At 40.6% G+C, this 22,565-nt stretch overlaps 1 protein-coding gene across 8 annotated transcripts in view; it reads left to right on the top strand.

Moving 5' to 3' along the window:
- Nucleotides 1–409: 409 nt before the first annotated feature.
- Nucleotides 410–22,565, top strand: part of LOC140493786 (leucine-rich repeat-containing protein 4C-like) — a 991,485-nt gene continuing 969,329 nt past the window's right edge. For 7 of the 8 annotated variants that reach the window (XM_072592658.1, XM_072592659.1, XM_072592652.1 and 4 more), the window contains exon 1: nucleotides 437–940. The gene's annotated coding sequence lies outside the window, so the exon portion shown is untranslated. Of the gene's footprint in view, nucleotides 941–22,565 lie in introns of all 8 variants that reach the window. The other variant, XR_011963766.1, reaches the window with a different exon arrangement.

Here is a 22,565-nt window from a genome sequence, read left to right as displayed (position 1 = left end):
TCGCCTGTAAAACAGCTGGACCATTGAGAATGCAACTGGTTATAGTTCAGTAAAACAGACCGCAATTCACGAACACAAAACATAAACCTGAAGAGATACTAAGGCAGTTTCGCTCCTTCATCCTTGTAGCATGGTGGAGGAACCAGTTCTGTTCAGGTTGGCGTTCGCCGGTGAATTATTGAAAATGAGTTCTTTTTCTTTCCTTGCAAATTGCTCAGTAATCTCATCCGCAGTGCGCAGGCGTCCACAGTATAACGCCAGCGAAAGTGAAGTGGCAGTGGCCAGGAGGCGTGCATACTGGGAGAGAGCGAGTTTGATCATTAATATTCCGTCCTCCCATTCTCACCACCCCCCCCCCCCCCCCGTGAAGTTAAGACGGAGACTGACTGAGGCAAACGCAGCGCTGCAGAGCTTCCAAAGAGCAAGCAGGAGAGGAGAGGGGAGGGGAGGACAGGACAGGAGGGAGAAGGGCGATAGAGAGGGGGAGGAGTGTGTGTGTGGTTAGCAGGTAGCAGCAGAATCGATCTCTCTGCCGCGCTCCCAGGGCAGTGTGTGAAGGAAGAGAGGAAGGGACAGCTCGATCATTCCTCCTCCTCACTTCCCTCATGTGGTGGAATGATGCCAGAGAGCTCGGGATGAGATGAGCTTGGATTGGGACAGCAGGGATCGTGACAGCCGTGATCTTCTGCTTCTGAAGCCCGGGAGAGGAGGGGGGGAAAGCAGCCGCAAACCCTGACAGACAGCAGGCTACTCTGGGGACTGAGGGTTCAGCGGGCAGTCCCAGTCACTGAACTTCCCAAATCCTCCACCGCTCGCTCTCTTCTTTATCATTTAATCCAACGTTTTGTTTTATTTTGAGCGCGAAGTGGCGGAGAGAGAAGACCACTGTCGTTTGGAGGGGTTTTTCATTGTATTTAATATCGGGATGATTCACTCGCTGGTAAGTTGATGACTTTTCCTGGCGTTACGATTCAGAATGAGTGTAAATTGGAATCACCATTTGCAGAGGTTTTTGAAAAGTGAATCAATGCTGGGCCCTCTGCGCAATTTTTAAATATGGGAAACAGTGAAGTACTAAACTGACGTGTCCTCATTTTTTTAGTCTTCGAGGCTAAAATTGTGTTAATTCAGAGGTGGATACTATTAGAAAAAAGTAAACTTTTTTTGTTTGGGGGGAAGCTTTTATTTGTTACTTTAAGAGCGCCGGGTTTCTCATCAAAATGAACCGTCTGCTCTTCGGCTTCCTCCAATCGTGTGTGCATCAATTCTACTTTTGGATAGAGCACTTCTGCTCCCGCAGGCAAAGTCAGACTGGCTGACCAGGGAGAAACAGTTGGGTCTAGAGGAGGGACAGAGAGAGAGAGGGAAATAATGAAATAAGGAATAACCGCGGGACGTGTTTGCAGTCACTGACCATTGCATTGAACGTGCTGCTTTCATTTTTGCGCTGTTTTTTAAAAAGGACATTGTACCAAGTTGCTGGTTAGTGTAACCCCAAGTTTAGTAAAAATAAGCTTTCATTTCCACGCTTGAAAATTTTCGAACCACGAGGTTGACAGCGTGGTGTCATTTAATTTTTTTTAAAAAGGTGAGTGGGATTTGGGGTATGAGGAGCACGAACTCTGCTCTCTCTCTCTTGTTGCCCCGTCCCCACGGCGAGGTGAACCACCCTCGGCCCCAGTGCTGAGGTTGCTGTCTGCCTCGGCAGTACTGAAGGGTCAGACAGGACTTGGCAGTCCCTAGCGGTGAACGGACAGCGACTCGCCTCCGCTCCAAACCTGGCCAGCCTGGAGACATGTGTGCCGCGCCTCGGATTCTCCCTCGCTGTTGACTCAACCACCCCTCCGTGCCTGCGGCTGTGTTCAGATTGGCCTTCTCGGCAAAGCGTAGTCCCATCACCGTTAGCACTGCCACTGTACAGAGCTGTCCGGGCTATTTACAGAACGCTGTTTGTTCAGCCCTTTTTGCCTGGTGTCAGCTCTTCGGAAGAACGATCCAGTTAATCCCACCTGCTCTCTGCTGCAAGTATTTATCCAATTCTCTTTTGACTGTTGCTATGGAATCTGCTTCCAAACCTCTCCATGTAGGCATTTCTGGATCACAAGGACTCACTGTGTGCAGACATGCTTTCTCAGTTCATCTGGGCATTTTTTTAAAGCAAATGCCTCACATCTCTCTCCTCTGGTTGCATTGTGTGGAATTGTGATCTAAAGCAAATATATAAATAAATATATAACGCAATATATTGGAGGGATGTGGGCCAGGTGCGGGCAGGTGGGACTAGATTGGGTTGGGATATCAGGTCGGCATGGACGGGTTGGACCGGAGGGTCTGTTTCCATACTGTACATCTCTATGACTCTTTGGCTGTAGTTAGCTGCGTGCTGAATTTGATCACAACAAATACATCCCGCTCTCTCTTTTTTTGTCATTGTGTTCAATTAACTGTGATCAACTGGGATTGAGTCTATGCTACCTGCATGAATTTGGACTATTTAACTAGCTGCATGACCTGACCATTTTGATTATATTAGGATTCTTGTTTTAACTTCACAATATTGTGTTTCACAAAGAACATTTTCCAACTTGTAGTGGTGACGGCTGCAACTATGATTTGAAAATGTACTTACTGGAAATGTACTCACTATGTTCTATTGAAGAATCAACAAACATTTTAAAAAAAATGTTTGCTTGGTTTTGAGATTGGGAAACTATGGTAGCTTTGTAATGAGCTATCTAATTAATACTGGATTCAGCAGGTGAAGCATAGCTTTTGGTTTTGTTAATATCATGAGAGATGGCATAAGATATATATTTTTAATCATCATTGCACACAAAGTCGCTCATTGCCTGAAGAGCATTTGGATGTTTTAACATGCTGTGATACAATTATGGTGATCCTGACAAATCCTTCCATTGTTATATGACATTCTTTCATATAAAATAACATAGCTTATTAGCTCTTTCCAATTCCAATGTGCTTTCTTTAAGGTATAGTTTTTAAAAGAATACATTTTAAGGATGTGAAGATAATTGCTTTAAACAAATTCAAATCAAAAGTTGAGCTTGTATGGAAAATGATGTATTTGGTCTTTGTGAATTTGGTATGTACCCATCATTTCTGTTCCACTTAGGCATCGACTAATTGACTAAATTCAAATATCTTTATCAAAGACTGCATAAAAAGGAGCATTATAAAAGCAATCCATTGTCTGCTAATATTCAATTAGAACTCCATATTACTAAAGGTATAGTCAATGTTTAAATAATCTTCTGTATTAAGAATTGCTAAAGTATAGAGAATTTTCTTTACTTATTATTTGTAGTACTTTAGGATTTGAGCTTTTCCCAATTGCTAAGTAACAATAATTTTAATCCAAAATTCTGAAACACACCAGTGAACACTGTCAACAATAGATTTGGTTGAAATTCAGCCACCTTTCCAGTGAATTGCTAATCGGTTAATAGCCAGTAATGTAATGATCTTGTGACACACAAATACAAGTGCATCATGTAAGAGTTATTGTAAACACACCTCAGCAATAATGATTTTGAGTCCTAATGACTGAGATGCTGTCAATCCAGACAGTAGCAAAGCAATTTGAAAGTTATGTAAGATTTGGGTTTCTTCTGAGGAATCATACTGGTGGTACTATTCTGCCATAACATGATGATGACTTTGAGTCTGAATCAAAGTAATTTTAACTCCCCTTTTAACCAGCATTTCTTTCTTTAAATTGTGATTGGAAAATATGTTATGTTCTGTATTACAACAAACATTAGCATTTAATCTGGTCAATTGGACCAAAACCTTGTGCTGCAGAACTTGCTGAACCCCTAGCTAAGCTGCTTCTGTACAGCTATTAGATTGGTGCCTATAATGTGGCAATTTCCCCTGTATGCCCAGTTGAGTCTCCTGCTGCTCAGATGTTGCCTGACTGGCTGTGCTTTTCCAGCACCACACTTTTTTTCAATTCTGATCTCCAGCATTTGCAGTTCTCACTTTCTCTCAGTCCACCAAAATGCCAAACAAGTATAAAGTGACCAATTACCATCCCATCCATCTCCTCTCGATCATCAGAAAAGTGATGAAAGGTGTTGTTTGCAGTGTTAACAAGCAGCAGTTACGCAGAAATGTGCTCACTGGATGCTCAGTTCAACCAATTCCACTCAGCTCCTGAATTCCTCATATATCCTTTGTCTAAACATGTGTAAAATGGCCAAACTGAAGGGGGGACTGCGTGTGAGTTCATTTGACATCAACATTTGATCAAGGAACTCTGGTGGAATTGGAAGCAGGGGGAAAACCTTCCAGCAGTTAGAGGCATGTCTAGCATCAAGGAAGATAGTTATGGTTGTTGAAGATCAATCATCTAAGTTGCAAGGCATTCCTCAGGGGAGTGACCTACACCCAATTATCTTTTGCTTTTCCCTTCCATCATTAGGTAATTGATTGCACAAATGTTCAGTTCCATTCACAACTCCTCAAACATGAAGCATTTTGTGAGACATTTGGATGATAACTTTCAGGCCTTCAGTGGTCAGTGGCAAGTAACATATGTGCCGCCCTCCACCCCAAGTATTAGACAACAGTGATTCTAAACAGGAAATAATCTTACCATTCCCCATCCTTCTGACATTCAAGAATCTCAGCACTAACTAAAACACAGCACATCTCTTGATTGGTAGTCAAAAAGTGTGGAGCTGGGAAAGAACACTGATCAGGCAGCACCCAAGGAGCAGGAGAGTCGATGTTTCGAGCATTAGCTCGTGATTGGCATCCCATCTATCGACTTAAGTATTCAATCCTTCCACCACCAACACAGAGTGGCAGCAATGTGTAAGACTTATAACTTCAACAGCAGCAACACATCAAGGCTTCTTTGACAGCACCTTCCACATCTGTGATCTATTCCACCTACAAAAACAAGAGCCTTGTACAAATGGGGTCACCACTACCTACAAACGCCCATTCCAGTTCATGCACCATTCTTACTTTGAACCATGTTACCATACCTTTCCTGTCAAAAGATGAAACCCCTGGAACTTCTTTCCCAAAAACACTGTTTGTGTACCTGCATGAGGTGTACTGCAATAGTTTAAGAAGGCAACTCAAAACTACTTTCACAACAGCAATTAAGATGGAGTATACATTGTGATAAAGTCTGCAACGCCCATTTCCCATCAGAGTAAAAACAAATCAGTTGAGAGAAGCCATTTGAACTTAGTGATTTTTGCCATTTGAAATGAAAGGATAGATTTTAGCTACCTCCCTCTATCCATTTATGACTCAATACATAATTATATACTTCAACTCAAAAATGGGAATATGATTAATTGAGCTCTGAATAAGTTATTCTCTATTTTTATATGTCATCACTATGTCATGTCAGCATAATTGCCAATAGAATATTATAAATACCTAAGTTTTTAATTATTTTTGGTATAATATTTGAAACATTTTAAAAGCTGAAGTATTTATTTTTGTTCTTTGTAGAGAGTTAATTAGATTGATTAAAACCTAAAATTGAATTCCATCAATCTCATAGATGTTTGGCCGTAAGGGAAGGATGAATGTATTGCATTTCACTTGAAAACTACCAAAATGTTTTCTTTAGATTTAATTTCATGCACCTTATGGTTTTGAAAGTTTCTTTTTCAGTTTTACCAGTGATTTGAAATTGTAATGGACTGTCATTTAATTATCTGAGATAAAATCACAAGCATCCATAGAATGGATAGCAGTAACAACTCTGTCTGAAGTTAAAAGGTGTATCTATGAGTACAATTATTTGGTACTGTACTTCATGTTGCTTTGACTCACTGTCAGAAGAGGCCTAAAAAGCCATGGGCCTCCACTCTTTGTAAAATCTAATGAATACTGAGCAGCTTGGGTGTAAACATTCTGACCCAGCTGTATTCAATTTGTCCAAGGGTGCTTTTGAAACATGCGATGTAAAACTTAAAAGAAAAGTGGACTGTATATGCTCATTTGTTATATGATTAAACCAGCAGTTAAATCATTGTTTAGTGCGTAGTGTGGGTGTAAATGAATTAGTCATAATGTTTCTGAAGCATTTGCTGATCATGCAAATTACATTGGATCAACAGAAACAGGCGAATATTGAAATAGAATGTGAATTACAGGCAATATTCTTGGATAATACCCAGTGTAAGATCTTGTTTTATTTTTGTGCTTAGTAGAAACATTGGAGGAATTATAATAACAGGAGAATGCCATTCATGCCTTCTAGTCAATTCATCCGTTTAATAAGAGCTTGTTTGAACTATGATCTAACACTGTAATGTTACTACCATGTCCATTCATAACATTGGTTAACGGTAACAACAAAATTTCCAGATTGAGCTAACATTGTTTGAGAAAAAAAAATTGTGAACTTTACAACCTGAGCAAATATTTCCTAACTTCCCTGATGAAAGATTTGCCTTCAATTTTTAAACTGTGCCCCCTAGACCTGACTCTCCATTCAACAGAAATAGTACCTCTTTATCTAAATCTACTCCATCAGTTCAGCAGGGTACACAAAAAGACTGTGAAAGGTCTCCTCATAACCTAACCCTTACAGTCCAGGTATCGTTCTGGTAAAGACACTTTGTAGTTACTCCAAGGTGTGTATCTTCTCAGGATAGTGTGCCCAGAACTCTTCCCACTATCCCATGTGTGATCTACCTAAGGTTTTGTAAAGCTTTCACATGATTTCTACTCTACTGTATTCTGGTGCCCTTCATATAAAAGCCTACAATTAACTAGTCTTTAAGGTTATTTTCTGTATCAGCTAGTCCAGGAGATGTTAGTGATCTGTGTACCTGCACTCCCAGCTATCCTGGACTCTGACTGTCTTTTGACAATTCATCATTTAGAAAATATCTGTTCTATCCTTTTTAGGTCCAAATTAGATGACCTCACATTTGACAACATCTGCACAACCTAACATTATGTCTTTGGAAATTTATTCTTCTATCGACACTGACCATGCCATGAGCTTTGTCAATCACAAATTTGGAGATGTAGTTTTCTAGTTAGTCACCTAAGTTGTTAATAAGCTAGTTCCAAGCTGCCAAGTAGACCACTTGCCCATTTTACTTTCTCTTGCTACCCAGAAGCTGAAGAATCTTGCAATCAATCACCAATTTGTCTTCAATTCCATGGGTTTCACTATTAACTAATTGTCACCTTTGGGAATTTAAATCAAATGTCTTCTAGAAGGAGATAATAGATGAGCTGAATATTAATTCAATGGAGAAAGACTGCAGAATTTTGCAGCACAGAGGGTCTCAGAGATCCTCATATATGAATCACAAAAAGAATAGGGTAGGCATATCCAAAGAGTATGCAAATAGTGGGGGGGTTTGCCAAATCTACACAAGACTCATCAGAACACAACTGGAATACTGTGAACAATTTTGGTTTCTTTTCATAAGGGAAGAAATGCAAGCATTGGAGGTACTTCAGGGAAGGATGGTTAGACTGATCTTACTACAAAATATTGAAGAAATATTGATTAGTTTAGGCTTGTACTCATTGGAGTCTAGAAGAATGATAGATGTCTTGATTGAAACATATATGATTCTTAGAGAGCTTCGCAAGGTACATGCAGAGATGTTGTTTCCCCTGTGATCCTATACCCCATTTAGAATTACATCTTTTAATGTACCATCAATGAATACCACTGCAAGTCATTCAACTGCCTGAACATATCTCTCGCTGAAGTCCTCACTTATGCCTTCATTACCTCTAGACTTCAGTTTTCCAATGCACATCTCGCTGGCCTTACACGCTCAACCTTCTCTAAATTTATGGTCATCTAAAATTCAGTGTCAAGTCTAGTTCAATCTTCCTCCCAAGTTTTCACTGACCTATGCTGTCTCCTGGTCAAGCAATGCCTTGTTTTTAACTTTTTTAATCTTTAAGAACCTCTTCCTCCTTATCTCTGTAATTACTTTCAGTTCCATAATCCTCTGTGATAACGTCTTCTTCTAATTCTGGCCTCTTGAGCATCTCTGGTTTGAATGGTGTCACCACTGTCCTGGCCGAGCCTATAAGTGACTCAAAATCCAACAGCAATCTCATTGATGTTTAACTGTCTCTGTTTATGGGAAGCTGGGCATAAGCAAGAAATGCTGTCCTTCTTAGCAGCACCCATATTCCATACATGAATAACAAGAATAAAAAAATGTTGGCTATACCTCTAGTTGCCTTGACCCCAAACTCTGGAATTCCCTCCTTCACCCTCCACTTGTCTTTAGACCTCACTTTCCTCCTCCTTTAAGATATTTCTGTAAACTTACCTCTTGGAGCAAGTTGGTTATCTCACCTAATATCTTCTTATATTGCTTGGTACCATCTTTGGTTTTGTAATATTGGAATGCTTTGAGAAATTTTACAATGTAAAGGCTGCTATCTATAAATATTTAAGTTGTTATTAATTGTAAGCATGAATAAATTGCACAACTTTCCAATCTATACCAATAGTTCACAGAACAAGACGACTTCAGTAGATATAGTCAGGATATCTCAAATATTCTCACCTATTTGCCTTAAAATGTTGGTATGAAAGAAAGGGTTATTAATAGCAATCCCTATGATCTGCATGTTGCTTTAATTAAATTATAGAATTGTGCATTTGTTTTCATAATTAGACAAATAGTTATGAAACCTGCATTTACAAAAGTGACACCAGTGTCAGAGGGATTTCCTCTAGTATCTCTTTAGCATCCTTGGCAACTTGGTTAATTTAGTCATGTAAGCTCAAAATGTGAGACTGCAGACATGCACCAATGTTCCATTATGTTTCAGCAAGCTCTGATTTCAGAAGTTATAATAGTGCCAATCAACAAAAGACGTGAATGCAAATGCTGGCCCAGATCATCTTTCCACTCATTGGTTGGACACCAGATATACTCAGAAAGATGTGTGGGACCTCCTTGAAGTCCCAACACAGTGACTGTGCAGGAAGTGCCTGGCAAGTTTAACCTTGTGATGGAGCAACTCCACATCTCCCTGTGACCCTGCTTGAATGTTCCCAAATCTGAATTAGAGTCAAAGGCTCAGAGAGAGATTCAAAGAATCCTTACAGCTTGGAAGTAGGCCATTCAGCCATTGAATTCATACTGACCCTCTGAAGAGCATTCCACCCAGACACATCCCCCTACCTTATCCCTATAACTCTGCATTTCTCATGTTTGATTCACCTACCCTGCATATTCCCTGAACACCAGGGGCAATTTAGCACAACCAATACATCTAATCTGCACATCTTTGGACTGTGGGAGGAAACTGGAGCATCCAGGGGAAGCCAACGCAGACACAGGGAGAACATGCAAACTCCACATAGACAGTTGGAGGGTGGAATCGAACCCTGTTCTCTGGTGCTAATCACTGAGCCACCATACTGCCCATAATGATTGACTTCCTTGGATAGTTGCCCAGAATTTCCTGGCAAATTAAAACCACGTCTATCTCATGGGTAAGTTGACAGCTGACACCCACTAACCTCCTAAATGACTAACCAACTTATCCTAATGTTCCAAATACCCCTTGAATGTGCTATAGCCCTTGCCCAATCTTACCCCTACCATTTAGCCAACATGCCATCTCAGCGATTCACTTCACCTATTCTACTCTCTTAGGGACCCTCTTCTGCACCCCACTTCTCCATTTACCTCTTAGAAACATCTGACGGTCTACTATAGTCAAGCAATCTAGATATTGAGTCGCGGAGTCACACAACACGGCAACAGCTTCTTCAGTCCAACTAGTTCACACTAAGCAAAGTAAACTACTTCCACCTGCCTGCTTCTGGCCCATATTCCTTAAAACCTTGCTATCCATGTACTTATACAAATGCCTTTTCAACATTGTAATTGTACCCACATCCACCACCTCCTGGGGAAAGTCATTCCACATGTGAACCAGCCTTTGTGCAAAATATTTGCCCCTCATATCATCCTAGGGAAAAGCTAACTATCATTAATCCTATCCATGCCCCTCATTATTTTATAACCTTCTACAATGAGGAGAAAGACCACAAACTAAGGTCCTGTGCTTTGATAATTCTTTCCTCCCCATGGTCTCACATTCCATTCCTACTCCCTGGTCGACATTGTTCACTGCAGCATGGTCTAAAGCCTTTTGAGAGGAAATATGGAGAGTGGTCCTGTTTGTCAATGACTTTAAATGAGCTCTGATGCTGGTAAAATCTGACAAATGCCTGACATGTTAGGAGAATGGACAGAAATCAATGTTCTCACTTGGCGCTCTAACCTGATAAGACTGGGCAAGACAATTCAACAGCTTGAGGTATTGCACTGTTAGTACTGCTATTTTTAATAATCTAAAATATTTTAAGATTAATTAATTATATGGGTCAGATCACTTCTGCAGATAAAATGAGGTCTGAGGTATGTTAAGACTTTTAATGAGAGAGGATAGATTTTAATCTAAGCAACCATGAAGTAACAAAAATGCAACTCATTTTATAGTGCAGCTGGAACAGGGAATTTTGAAGTTTTGTTTCTCTTTTTAGAGCTCCTGTTATAAGTTTACTTGGATGCTATATTGTGGATGTGTGGCCCATGTAGAAATATCAGAATTGTTTTGTGCTGGACATTTATTGTAGAAATTCCCTGACTGACTCTTCCTTTTACCAATATAGCCAGTCACTGTCATCCACTGGCTAGTTCTTTTATGACATTTGAGGCGAGATCACATTAGTTGTTTACTTCATGCAACAAGTTAGAAACTCGATTTAACTTTGTCCAATGTTTCAATTACTTGCATGTTCAGCATGACTGATTTATCACTCGCCATGATTTTTGTATTTTCAAATTGCATTTAGTGGATTGTATTTAGTTTTCTCCCAATTCATTACTACTTTTGAACATTATTGACAAAGAAATTGCAGCTAGTGCTGTAAAAAGCAGTGTAGTTTTGCGTGGATTTTCTTCACTAGTGTCACTAAGGATTTCCATACTTGCCGAGTTTAGCAGGCTCTTTGATTGGAAAGATGGTCTTTTTAAAAAAAAGGAAATTAAACGGATAATTTCTTGCCTGACCAATGATAGAAAGAGAGTGTCTGGCCCTGACTGGAAGATTTAGGTCAATATGATACAGAAATGTCCATTCTATCCATATTTTCAGAATTTTTTTCTACTTTTTCATGTATAACCACTGAAAGTGAAAGACTGACTGAGTGTTGAAATTAATGTGGCTTATTTTGAAACCCTTATGTTAAAATGTGCAGTACAGTTGACAGATGATTTGATAAATGCTTTGATACTGGTAACATCAGGTGCTGATTGGAAGAAATAGCTGGAGAAACTCAGCAAGTCTGGCAGTATCTGTAGAGGGAAGGATTCTGGAGAAAGGACTTGAAACATTAACTCTGCTTTCTCTTCATGGATGCTGCCAGATCTGCTGAGTTTCTCCAGCAATTCCTGTTTTGCTTCCAATTTTCAGTATCTGCTGTTCTTTACTTGAATGAATTCAGCCAAGAGCTTGGTGAACATTTCAGGTTCTCTCTCACTGTTGGATGATTGCATTTTTGAAACAAAAATAAAATTCCCACTTCTAAATGCTTTCTGTATACTCCAGTATGAGTCTAGATAACTACTCTTTTCACTGCTGTCTGATTGCCAAGTTAGTCACTTAGTGGGTAAGTCAAACAGTCAGTTTTATTCCTCTCCCACCCTCAGGGTAGAATTCTTTGTCTAGTGTTGGTTCTCCACCTAGTGGAGAATTAACAAAGTTCATCAACTGAATGGCAGAAAACCAGAAAACTGGAACTTGGAGGTCATCAAGTTGAGCATTCAACAACTCAACATCTTGAACTGCTTTTGGTATTTGCTAATTTCTGTAGAACAGTTATTAAGGATCAAAAAAGTATTTGACAAATGGGAATAGTAGTCCTGATTCAGTGAAACATATTAATGAGCAGAATTAATATACTCAGCACTATTTGGTTTACAATGTGTGCTATACCTGCTGTGCTGTGTAAAATAGTTAAAAAAAGATTTCACCATATAATTTGTGCTTTGCATGACTATGGTTCTGATGCGGTTGCGTGACTGTCATTCTTCACTTCTGTGTCTGAAGACAGGTCTGACCTATCATATCAGAACCTCTTACATTGTATAAGTGCTACATTGCCTTTTTATTTGTTTAAGTTACCCACTGCCTTAAATTTGCCATTAGAATAGAATTGCTGACGTGGACAGTTCTTAGAGCTTGAGATATTACTACCTTGCCCATTTTTCGGACAATTAAAAGTGAAGCACCTTCTTGAAGAAGTTGACCAGCCATTACAAAATGCAATTCAATTTAAGACAACTCACGTCACATCTTTTCTCTTGTCCTTCCCTGTGGTTGCTGATCTTGTTTATATCCTGTGACCCAACAGTGTGCCAATAGTTAGTCATGTCTTGTCATATGGCTGCATATGCACATTATGATTTTTCATGGTGTACCAGCTGGATGGTTTACTCCAGTGCAGCCAAGGGCATCCCACTAAACCACAATTAAATCTCCTTTTCAATCATATTAGATTTCCAATGAACTTTTGTGCAGCATTCTCCCAACATTACATTGGGTTGTGCTAAGCTTTTATTTTATGTTTGAAGTCAGATCTCCCTCCCTCTCCCTCTCTCTCTCTTTCTCTCTTTCTCCTTTCTCTCTTTCTCCTTTCTCTCTTTCTCCTTTCTCTCTTTCTCCTTTCTCTCTCCTTTCTCTCTCTCTCTCTCTTCTTCTTCTTTCTCTCTCTCTCTTCTTCTTCTTTCTCTCTCTCTTCTTCTTCTTCTTTCTCTCTCTCTTCTTCTTCTTCTTCTTTCTCTCTCTCTTCTTCTTCTTCTTTCTCTCTCTTCTTCTTCTTCTTTCTCTCTCTCTTCTTCTTCTTCTTTCTCTCTCTCTTCTTCTTCTTCTTTCTCTCTCTCTTCTTCTTTCTCTCTCTCTCTCTCTCTCTCCTCTTCTTCTTTCTTTCTTTCTTTCTTTCTCTCTCTCTCTCTCTTCTTCCTCCCCCTCTCTCTCTCTCCTCTTCTTCTTTCTTTCTTTCTTTCTTTCTTTCTTTCTCTCTCTCTCTCTCTCTCTCTCTTCTTCTTTCTCCCTCTCTCTGTCTTCTTCTTTCTCCCTCTCTCTCTCTCTTCTTCTTTTTCCCTCTCTCTCCCTCCTTCTTTCTCCCTCTCTCTCTTCTTCTTTCTCCCTCTCTCTCTCTCTCTCCTTCTTTCTCCCTCTCTCTCTCTTCTTCTTTTTCCCTCTCTCTCCCTCCTTCTTTCTCCCTCTCTTCTTCTTTCTCCCTTCCTCTCCTCTTCTTCTTTCTCCCTCTCTCTCTCTCTCCTTCTTTCTCCCTCTCTCTCTTCTTTTTCTCTCTCTCTCTTCTTCTTTTTCTCTCTCTCTCTCCCCCCTTCTTTCTCCCTCTCTCTCCCTCCTCCTTTCTCCCTCTCTTCTTCTTCTTTCTCCCTTCCTCTCTTTTTCTTCTTTCTCCCTCTCTCTCTCTTCTTCTTTTTCTCTCTCACTCTTCTTCTTTCTCCCTCTCTCTCTCTTCTTCTTTCTCCCTCGCTCTCTCTTCTTCTTTTTCTCTCTCTCTCGTCTTCTTTTTCTCTTTCTCGTCGTCTTTTTCTCCCTCTCTCTCTCCCCTTCTTTTTCTCTCTCTCTCTCCCCTTCTTTCTCCCTCTCTCTCCCTCCTTTTTTCTCTCTCTCTTCTTTCTCCCTTCCTCTCTTCTTCTTTCTCCCTCTCTCTTCTTCTTTCTCTCTCTCTCTTCTTCTTTTTCTCTCTCTCTCTCTCTCTTCCCCCCCTCTTTTTCTCTCTCTCCCCCTCCCTCTCTCTTTTCTCTCTTTCCCCCCCCTCTCTCTCTCTCTCTCTCTCTCTCTCTCTCTCTCTCTCTCTCTCTCCCCTTCTCTCTCTCTCCCCTCCTCCTTCTTCCTCCCTCCCCTTTCTCTCTCTTCGCCTTCTTTCTCTCTTCGCCTTCTTTCTCTCTTCGCCTTCTTTCTCCCTCGCCTTCTTTCTCCCTCGCCTTCTTTCTCCCTCGCCTTCTTTCTCCCTCGCCTTCTTTCTCCCTCGCCTTCTTTCTCCCTCGCCTTCTTTCTCCCTCGCCTTCTTTCTCCCTCGCCTTCTTTCTCCCTCGCCTTCTTTCTCCCTCGCCTTCTTTCTCCCTCGCCTTCTTTCTCCCTCGCCTTCTTCTTTCTCCCCCTCTCTCTCTTTTAGATTAGATTACTTACAGTGTGGAAACAGGTCCTTCGGCCCAACAAGTCCACACCACCCCGCCGAAGCGCAACCCACCCATACCCCTGCATTTATCCGTTACCTAACACTACGGGCAATTTAGCATGGCCAATTCACCTGACCTGCACATCTTTGGACTGTGGGAGGAAACCGGAGCACCCGGAGGAAACCCACGCAAACACTGGGAGGACATGCAAACTCCACACAGTTAGTTGCCTGAGGCGGGAATTGAACCTGGGTCTCTGGCGCTGTGAGGCAGCAGTGCTAACCATTGGCAAACTTACTAACCCACCCTTCCAGTTCCTCATCTAAGTAATTTATGGAAATCACAAAGAGCAGAGTTCCCAGATCAGATCCTTGTGAAACACCACTGCTCACCCAACTCCAGTCTGAATACTTTCCATCTACTACCACCCTCTGTCTTCTATGGGCCAGTAAATTCTATATCCAGACAGCGAAATTTTCCTCTATCCACGCATCTTACTTTCTGAATGAGCCTACCATGGGGAATCTTATCAAGCACCTTGCTAAAATCCATATACACCACTATTCTACCTTCATCACCATGTTTTGTCACATCCTCAAAAGAATTCAATAAAGCTTGTGAGGCATGACCTGTCCCTCACAAAACCATGCTGACTATCTCTAATCCAACAATGCTTTTTCCAAATAATCATAACTTTTCTGTCTCAGAATCCTCTTCAATAATTTTCCCTCCACCAATGTAAGACTAATTGGCCTGTAATTCTCAGGGTTATCCCTATTACCTTTCTTGACATCTAGACATCTAATCCTACTCCAGTGGACAATGAGGACGTAAAGATCATCACCAAAGGCACAGAAGTCTCTTCCCTTGCTTCCCCTAGCAACCTTGGATATATCCCGTCTGACCGAGTGTGCTTATCTGTCCTCATGTTTTTCAAAATTTCCAGCACATCCTCCTTCTTAACATTGACATTAACTATAGATGCTGGAGATTAGAGACAAGATCAGAGTGGTACTGGAAAAGCACAGCAGGTCAGGCAGCATCTGATGAGCAGGAAAATCGACATTTCACGAGAACCCTCTTTCCTGATGAAGGGCTCCTGCCCGAAATGTTGATTTTTCCTGCTCCCCAGATGCTGCCTGACCTGCTGTGCTTCTCCAGCACCACTCTGATCTTGACCCTACCCTCACTCTGGCTATCCTCTTGTTTCTCACATAAGTGTAGAATGCCTTGGGTTTTTCCTTAATCCTACCCACCAAGGCTTTTCCATGCCCTCTTCTAGCTCTTCTTACTCTTCTTAGTCCATTCCTCAGTTCCATCCTGGCTACCTTGTAACCCTCTAGACCCCTGTCTAATCCTAGCTTCCTCAATCTTAAAACATAGAACTGTACCTTCAGTGACATTGGGTTAGAATCCTGGAAGTCTTTCCTGGAATTGTGGGTATACCTACCAACACCAAATGGGCTGCATTGGTGCAAGAAGACAGTTCACTACCACCTTCTCAAGGGAAAATAGGAATGGGCAATGAATGTTGACCTCGCCAGTGAAATCCATAATCCATATATCAATGAAGAAAAAAGCTATGATTTGGATTTGCTGGTATTAGACTTGGGGGTGGGGGGTGCGGGTATAAAGTTAAAAATTACAGAGCACCAGGTTATAGTCCAGTAGGTTTATTTGGAAGCACCAGAGTTTGGAGCATTGCTCCTTCATCAGGTGGTTAAATTTTAATAGGATATCAAAGTTATAATTTTTGAAATGCGAATGGACATTTTCTTTATTGAATAAAAATATATTTTCAGTGATTTAGGTCATTATTGCTGAAGGCAAGTGACTTCAGTTCCAGTTTGGAATGGTGTGTAAGGAGCCATTCTTCTAATCAATTAAGTATAAAACTAGCTTAAAAATTCATTTTCAATACAATTAGAAGATATACCTGACCTCTGCCTTAAAATAACCCTCATACCTTTAAATTTAGAAAGAGGATAAAAAATTAACATAACATCATTTGCTTTTCATTGTTCCTGATCGTGTTATGGAAAAGTCATAGGATGAAAAGTAAAGATCGTCCTTTCTAATGTCTGGGTTATATCCATCATAATTGGGTAATCTCGCATTAGTTTTGCCTTTTTCTCCTGCACCGTCATGGTCAAAAGGTCATTGTGAGACTAATGTAAAGCTGTCATTGATCATATAAAAGAACTGAAGCAATATTTCTCACATCTTCAGGCTATCCCAAGCACTTCACGATCTATTAAGTGCTTTTTGAAATGTAGTCAGTGTTGGAGTGCAGGAAACCTGTCAGCCAATTTGCACACAGCAAGATCCCATACGCAGCACTATTAATCAGATCATTTTGTTGGCTTGGGGATAAAAATTGCCCTTGATGCCCAGACTAACTGCCTGGCTTTTCTTTGAAATTGCACCATGGAATCTTTCTATCCACTTGAGAGGGTGGGTTTTATATCTCGCCCAATAGATGGCATTTCTGATGCTGCAGCTTACCCTTGGTAGTCAATCAGATAGAGTGTCTGTTCAGATTAAATTCACAAGTCATTGAAGTGAGACCTGAACCCAGAATCACTGAGCCAACATTAGCACGTAAAATGAGACAATTGCAGGCAGAATACGGAATAATATAAGGTCATGAGTTCATGTTTGACATGTATCTGCCGAACTAGCCAGGCACATAAACTAAGAACTACTGGAATAACTTCCATGAACTCTCCCTGACACATTCCTTTAGTCACTGAAAATATACAGAGAATCATTGACACAGATATTTCAGCTACAGCATGAGAGGAAACAAGTACATCAGGAGGGTTCACAGCTTGCAGGGCTAAACTTGCGTTTCCCCATTAGGAACTTAATGGTACATTTTAGTGAGACAACTTTTTTGATCTCATTGTATACCTATTTGAATTAGGCCCAATACATGAATGCCTGGCTGTTAAATTAATTGAATTTAAGAACTGTCATTGTGGTAACCAGGGTACGAGAAACGTAAGCAGCTCCTTTAGCGAGCTTAACAAGTGCACAATCTGACCTGACAATGGCAGTAGTTGTTCAATTGAGATGTGGTTTTAGGTTGCAAGGATCATGGAGAAGAAAATTTACTACAAATCTTTATCAACCAAGTGTTTCGTTGGAAATTTTATTGCACTCTTTCGGGTGAGGTTTGGGGTTGCAGGGTGGGGAAACGAGGGGAAGTAAGTTCCTTTGTCCAGCCTGACTAAGTGGCAGCGTATGTCAGGTAATTCGACAAATGAGAAATGGTGAATAAATCCATTGTTAATAGATGACAAAATGAAATGAAAGAAAACATATCTGGTAAACTTTATTTGCAGTGTAATGGAATTAATATGTCTATGATGACATCAACATGTTATCAAGACTGTAGGAGGAGAAAAATGGAAAGGCTATTAGAGAGCTATAATTGGTATTCTGTGCAATCGAATGTAAATGATGAGTTTACAGACCTTCCTGAGAGTTTGATAATCGTTATTCTTGGAAGAGATAAAGACAGAGATGTTGGGACTCGGAGCAGAAACAGACTTGCTAGCCAGTGTACAGTTTTACGAGTGCAGAAAAGACATCCAATGCACTGATCCATTTGGGCAGAAGAGGTCAAGTCACCATAGACCCACTCTCTCATTAGAATGCGATGATTGGTGGTGGTTTAACATGAAGGTCACTACATCTTAAGTGAGGGACAAGTTTGAGAATGTGAGACTCTTCATAGTAACCTCAACCACTACAGGAATTAAACCACACTGATGGTATCACTGACATTGCAAACCAACCATCCAGCCAACTGAGCTAACCCAATAACGCAGGCTTGAACCTCTGGAAATAGCATAGCCTATGACTAACATCAGCACAAGTTATTATCAAACAGATAAAAAACTCCATACCAATTTTCATCATGACATGAAAAAGTAATTTTACAGAATTAGGAGACTCGGCAGAAATCACAGAAATGCAAGAATCCACATTAAATGGTTCGAAAATAATTTCAAAGGATGCTTTAATTTTTTGATATGTGTTTCCGGTGAGTGAGGTCTCCAACTGGGAATACAAGATTGGAAAATCACAGCTAATGGAATTTTAGGTATCGGTGCTGTATAGTTTTGTATCCAGTGAGCAGACGGAAAATTGTGGGTGGTTTACGCTTGAACTGTTGATTGCATTGCCAGCTGGTAAGACTACACATCAGAACTGCTCTTTCATGAAATTATCCCTTAGATGGATGTTGCCATTTGTTAATTTTAGAGAAAAATTATGAGTATAAAGCCTGTAAAGTTAACAGACAACAGATAATAAGACTCTATAATTATGCATTTATCCATTGCTTTTGAGTCTTTGATCCGATTCAACTTTGTTTTACAAACAAGTGGAAGATTTGCTAAACAAGTCCTTTAATATAGTCACTTTATTTTCCTTTTGAAGATTATGTTGCAATTGATTTTCTGCTCACTAGGCAATTCATTGTAAGTGATCATTATTTATTGGACAATCTTCATAAACACAAAATTTGGTCTGAGTAGTGGACAGAAACTTTCTGGGGCATTGGGAATCTTTAGTTTTGAAACTTGCACTTCCTATCTCCGGGAATGGTCATTGAGCTACAAGCTAATCAGGCAGTGGTGAGACCACCAGCGAGCCTTGCCCTGGAATGAAGACCGTGCGGCCAAAGCCTTGTCTGATGAGACCTGCCAGGCAATCGGTGGATGGCATTGTTTGATCTGAGCAGCACCACAGTGACTTCTGTGGGAAGGACACTCCACAAAGTCCTACGGTGCACATTGACCCAGGCCACAGGTACGTAATGTGGTGAGGGGTGGGAGCCCAACTGGATTTATCAACATGGGAGTATTGTGCATCACTGGCAAGGTCAAGGATGTGTCTCTCACCAGGCTTACTGCCTTCTTGGTACCTAATCCCTTGATCCGGTCATATTTTTGACTGAGGAATCTTTCCACTGGGAGCAACAGGTTCCTATTAGCAATGTATGGCTGCAAGCCCATTTATCGCAATGATGGCAGGACTGACATCCCTAAATTGTCATAAATTGACCATTTAATTGGCATGAGTTAGCAACAGGACAGAAAGATCATTCATGGGCCTTCCCACCTGGAATTTCATTCAGGCAGAGACTGGAAGGCAGCTCCCACCACCATCCTCCCTAATGACTCACCCCTCACACCTCCAAGTGCACTACTGTACCTACAGGAGAAGAATATTCCACCCAGACATCCTACAATTTATTGTTAGGTATCTATACTCTGTGCCAGTTGACAACATTAATTTTTAATTTTCTGACTTCAAGAATCTCTACAACAAAGATCTGTTTAAAGATTTCATGAGTAGCCTGAAACATTCCAGATCTGATATTCAAGGTGAAATAGTTTAAATAGTTGAAATACCAATATTTTATAAGATGGAAAGGCTGAGGTAAAGGGCATTTTATTCAGGCAAAAAAATCAGAAATCTTGGAGGATGGTGTACGATGAAATGAGATTTTACAACAAGGAGGTGTACTGTGATGAATATGACCTGTGAGCAGTTTGATTTATTGTGGCCCTTTGAGCAAAGAGAATGAAATATAAACATGAACAGGATTGGTAAAAGGAATCAGTTAGTCCAATTTGTTGTTGTCATCTCCTTATCTCTGCAGGCAATTTACATCAGCTACTGCCCTATTCATACTGAAAAATTAACGAGTTGGCAGGTCATGTTTCAATAAGGAAAACTCCCAAGCAATCTTTAAAATTGGTGACTTGAAGATTTGCCCAAAGCAGAGAGAAAATAAAACAAAGGATTTAATTTAGGGTTCCCTGGCAGTGTCAGACCCTATTGCAGTTTTAAGGTACCAGTGATATTCACCTAAGCATGTCTTTATGATCACAGCATACAAGATAAGTCCGATCTCAGAATGAAATTTGACTTGATCGATCATAAAACTTTATTTTTTGTGATTTGGTTACTGTGGTGGTTAGGGACTGAGCACATTCACAAGGAGCAATAATTCACAAGTAGCTGCCAAAAAAACTTGAATTTATTTTACAAAACAAAAAGCACAAACCATTTTGTAACTGTAGAAGAACTATTTGAATAATCTCATTGCAAATATTAGAATTAATGATTCAACAATTTTAAATGCAAAATCCTTACTCGTACTTAAACCTTTGTGGAAGGTCACCCTGTTCGCAATTTGAAGTTCCTTATACGCTAGGAGTGGCAGTACTTAGTGTTTTTCTAGAAATTATCTGCATTCACTTGATGCTATCTTCATTTAGTTAGTATCTCTCCATGAGCCCCTTAACCTGTGAACAGCTCAGTCCACTTTACCTTTTAGCATGGACACCTTAAATTTCTTTTCCATAGACCGATTCACATTATTGACATTAAACCAGTCAGGACATCTTTTCTTCTCAGACTGCATTGGAGATTGTTAAGACCTGCCATAGACTTATTCTCTCTGGTAGAAACCTGCACTGCCAAAAGGAAAATCTTCTGGACATTTCTAGTTTTTTTTTAAAGAACTGTTTCCGCCTCTGTCTTCCCCAGTCATGCAGCACGACCCAATTTTCCTTCCTATGTTTTGTTTTATATATCATTGAACTAGTCTCCTGAAGGGTATTTTAACAGCTTAATTTAAATACAGGTCAACACATTTCCAGATAACCCATCACCATTCACAAAACTTGATAATAAAGTAAATTCTTCCCTTCTAAACTCATGATATTTAGAAATACAAATCAAATTTAAGCTAAAGTAATTTTTACTTTAAAAAAATGGGGGAATCAAACAGGAGTCTGATTGATGTGACCAGTGGTGGGGTGTGTAGCAGAATTGGAGAAATCTATTGAGGCTAGTTTTAATGTCAAGTTTTATATTTTTCTATTTTTCACATGCAGTGAAATGAGTTTCTCGCTAGGAAGTGTCCAGGTGCACTTGGTGATGGCCTAACTCGCCTCTTTAATATACAGCTGTCTGTATTATTTGGCTTGTTTAGCAAGTTTACTGTTGAGAAAACTCATTTGCATTTCAGGGCACTGCACACTAACCACACATACCCCACACCCAAAGATTTTGGCTTCACCGTGTGCCAGCCTTTAAGAACCTGCATGTCATACATCTGATCTACAGGATGCTTTTGTACATCAATCCTCCACCTCGTGCACCATCATTAACTATCATTTGCATGCTATAGCAAGGGCACGGCTTGCTCGGGGACACATGCCCAGCTAATGGATTTGACCTAGTTGCACCTTCAGCCTGTTCATTTGCTCTGTTTGCTCTGAACCTATCCAGATGCTCATAACATCCTTGCCTTGCAGTTTAATGCAGACTGAACAAAAGGAAGCTTGCCATGGTTCACAGCAAACCTCAGTCATGGGAATTAACCTTCAGTCTAAGAGTCACAGTTCAGTAAGTCAAGGGGAGCCTCCCTTACCAACCCAGAGTCAGACAGTCACTTGAGGTGGTCAGAGTCAGGGTGCTGTCCACATAGTGAATGTAAGAGAGCTCACCAGTCGGGGCTTGTCTTCCTCCTGGGTTGAAAGATATAAGGGATATGAATGTGAGTAACACAACCATTACTGTTGTTGCAGATGGAGAGGTTTCACAAGCGAGTGAGTAGGCAGTGTCATGGGAATACGGGGTTACTGGTGTTAGGGTTGAGGTGGGGTAGCACCAAGTGAAGGAATACTAATGTTGTCTAAATTAGTGAGTATGTTACAGCATAAGCCTTGAGAGATGGATGCTGTCTTAGCAATTGTGAGGTAGCGGAGAGAAGATGGCAGCACTCAAGCTGGCGGAGTTCAAGAGTTCATTGACCATCTTCTCCAGATTGCTAGGACTGCTTTCAACCCAGTGACAAACTTACAGTGTTCAGATATCTTGGCGCCCACAGCCAGTCCTGAAGGAAGAGGATGTGCCAACTCCACATCCAGCAGGACTTCCACATCTCTGCCCACACAACAGGAGACCCAGTTCCCCTTGTCTGCCATGTAACAAGCAAATATCGGGAGTTGTGGAGGGCAGCTCCGGATTGACAGTGCTTGTAGAGATGCGCAATTGTTTTTTAAGGATAGCAGGGGTGCAAGGGTGCTTGTCAATTCTGTGATGTCCCCTGAGCGGTTAGTTATTCCAATAACGATGCATGGTAAGAGAGGGCTGGAATTTAATGAGAGATATACCAAAGGGTCATGGTAGGTTGTAAACTTGGTAAGATATAGTAAAAAAAACTCTCTCTCCTTGCAGCAGGGAATTCCTCCAAAATTCTTGACACAACCTTGACCTTACTGAAAAAATAAGATTTCCAAATTAGTATTTTCAATG

The sequence above is a fragment of the Chiloscyllium punctatum genome, chromosome 22 (genome assembly GCF_047496795.1).
Source record: "Chiloscyllium punctatum isolate Juve2018m chromosome 22, sChiPun1.3, whole genome shotgun sequence".
Taxonomy (NCBI): domain Eukaryota; kingdom Metazoa; phylum Chordata; class Chondrichthyes; order Orectolobiformes; family Hemiscylliidae; genus Chiloscyllium; species Chiloscyllium punctatum.
This window is presented reverse-complemented; position numbering and strand designations above follow the sequence as displayed.